The sequence below is a fragment of the Galeopterus variegatus genome, unplaced genomic scaffold (genome assembly GCF_000696425.1).
Source record: "Galeopterus variegatus unplaced genomic scaffold, G_variegatus-3.0.2 Scaffold5249, whole genome shotgun sequence".
Lineage (NCBI taxonomy): Eukaryota > Metazoa > Chordata > Mammalia > Dermoptera > Cynocephalidae > Galeopterus > Galeopterus variegatus.
In genome coordinates, this window is record NW_007731360.1 from 128,405 (window position 1) to 131,279 (window position 2,875).

Consider the following 2,875-nt stretch of genomic DNA (forward strand, 5'->3'; position numbering starts at 1 on the left):
TGAAGAACTTGTTAAAAATTTCAAGTTGCACATAAATAAGGTTTTTAAATTTGTTGTATTTAAAAGCCACACACACACACACACACACACACACAAACACACACACACACAAGTGTTTGAGAAGAGGGATACTACATTTGGAAAACATTTACTTTACTGAGTCTAGTCATAAGAAAACCCTATGAGATATGACCCTGTGATGGTTAATTTTACATGTCAACTTGATTGGGCCATGGGGTACCCAGCTATTGGTTAAACATTATTTCTGGGTGTGTCTGTGGTGGTATTTCTGGATGAGATTAACATTTGAATCAGTAGACTAAGTAAAGCAGATTGCCATCCTAAATTGGGGTGAGCCTCATCCAGTATGTTAAAGGTTTGAATAAACTAAAAACCAGAGTGAGAAAGAATTCACTCTTTTTGCCAGACTGTCTTCAAGCTGGGACATTGATCCTCTCATGCCTTCAATTTTGGACTTGGACTGGAATTTACACAATCAGCAATCCTGGTTCTCAGACTTTCAGACTTGGACTGGAACTATATCATCAGCTATCCTGGGTCTCCAGCTTGTCCCCTGCAGATCTTGAACTTCTCAGACTCCGTAATCAACTAGACAATTCCTTACAGTAAATATATATGTGGGTATTTTTGTTTGTTCTTTTCCTAATTTGGTCTTAAGTTCTCTTTTAAGAACTTTTATCCCTGCCCTGATGGGGCTTCAGGGGGTTTTCAATGTGCTTTTCACGGGTTACTTCTTTATGGTGTATGTCTTTGTGGTTAAGTGTTTCACCCATGCCCATATGTTTTTCCTACAGGAAACATGATTATACTGCCATATGTTCTTGTGGCTCTTGTCTGACCTGTTTGCAGTTCATTTCTGCCAAAAAAGCCACTCTGTAAGAGAGGGCTGACAAGGAAATAAGTTAATTTCGGCTATGTCAGTCAGGTGAGACACAGAGGAGACAACTCAACAAAACATATGAAATGACAGAAGCAGTTTATTACTTATAGGTCCACAGAGAATGGATAAGACAAAAAGGGGAAAGCCACTGGGGCACCTGCTCATCTGGTAGGTGTGGACTAAGAGAGAGAGAGAGAGAGGGACAGAAAGCGAGAGAGAGGAGAGAGAGAGAGAGAGAGAGAGAGAGAGAGAGAGAGAGAGAGAGAGAGAGGAATAAGACAAAAAGGGGAAAGCCACTGGGGCACCTGCTCATCTGGTAGGTGTGGACTAAGAGAGAGAGAGAGAGGGAAAGAAAGAGAGAGAGAGGAGAGAGAGAGAGAGAGAGAGAGAGAGAGAGAGAGAGAGAGAGAGAGTGGGTTGCATGGTCTTGTTTACCAGATTAATAAGAATAGTTTTCAGGGCACTGTGTGATATTGGGATCCAGGATGGTACAAAAGCTGACTTTTCATGGAGAGTTCTAATTGATAAGTTAGAGCAAGCAGGCATATTTACAAGTTGTAGTCAAACATCATATTACCAACTGGAATTCCCTTTATCTGGATTCCAAAGACACTTGTGGCCATTCCAATTCTATAAGATAAGACACAAGGAAAGTGGAATAAAAAAGACTTAATAATCTTAACCCATTTCTGCTTAAACATCAATTACAAATATAAACTTATATGACTATGGGAACACAGTGCTGTCCCCACTCCCAGAGTATGCAGGGCTCTGAGGTTTCCACTTAAAGGGAAGCATGGTAAGAGAGAGAAAGTTGATTGGTGTACTTGGAAATAAAACAAACATTTGGTCAGATACATCCAGAGAGTTAATTATGATTGAGCCCATGCAGGACCTTATACTCCATGTCTTTACCTCTAGAGCACAGGAGATCTATGGACTGGGTCAAAGCAGCTGAGAAACACAGTCAGGTGTGTTTCCAATAATTCTTTAAGGCTATTACTTATTTGAAAGAGTGATAGAATGGAAACTCAAGAACAAAAAGGCACCAGATGACTGTAATGTGAACTAGTTTATGGGTGCAGAAGATCTGCCAGGGTAGATCTCAAAGAAGTTTAGGTAAAATCAATTTTTGAAATTGGATTTAAAATAGAATTTGGCAATAAAAAAAAGATATGGGGGATAGTGAAAAGATGCAATTTAAAAATATCAATAGAAAGAAATCAGAACTTGCAGATGAAGGCGATTTGGAGAGGTCATTAATATTAGCTCTCTGGCATATGTAACTGCAATGTTTCCCTGAGATCATAGCTCTGGAAGTCATTGGCATTAAATCCAGTCCTTTGGTTCTGGATACATTAAATTTGAGGTGCATTGAGACAGAAAAGATGTCACTCCACACATTTAAGCTACCATGATGAAGATATTATTTTTACTATAGTTTTCCATATCAGAATCCCTATTATCTTTACCAGTCTTCTACATTTAAATAATATAAACATATTCTATCATTTTCCCAAATTAAGTATTGTATTCTGTTTTTTGAATTCTAACACTAAAAATCATAACTCTTTTGGAAATTTTACTTAGTGTCTTTTTCACATCTCTTTACACCTGTGATTTCTATGTATAATTAATACTTTTTAAGTACCTGACATGAACAAACACTTGGTGAAAATTAGTTGTGTATTCAATTGTTCAGATAAAATAAGAATGATCATTAGATGAAAATAATTACCTTCCTAAAACTCTCAAAGTCATTAAATTATTTTGATTTCTTAAAAAATATTTTCAGCCCAAACAATTATAAAAACAAAGACAAGTAATGATATATCACCAAAGTGTATTCCTTTATTTTTGTCTTACTATTTTTAAAGGCATAGTACAGAATTAAATGTTTAAAATAGTTTTCTAATAACATAGCTAGTCAGCAAATGTTTCTCAGTCATCCATAAATTACTGAAGCTTCGAGTG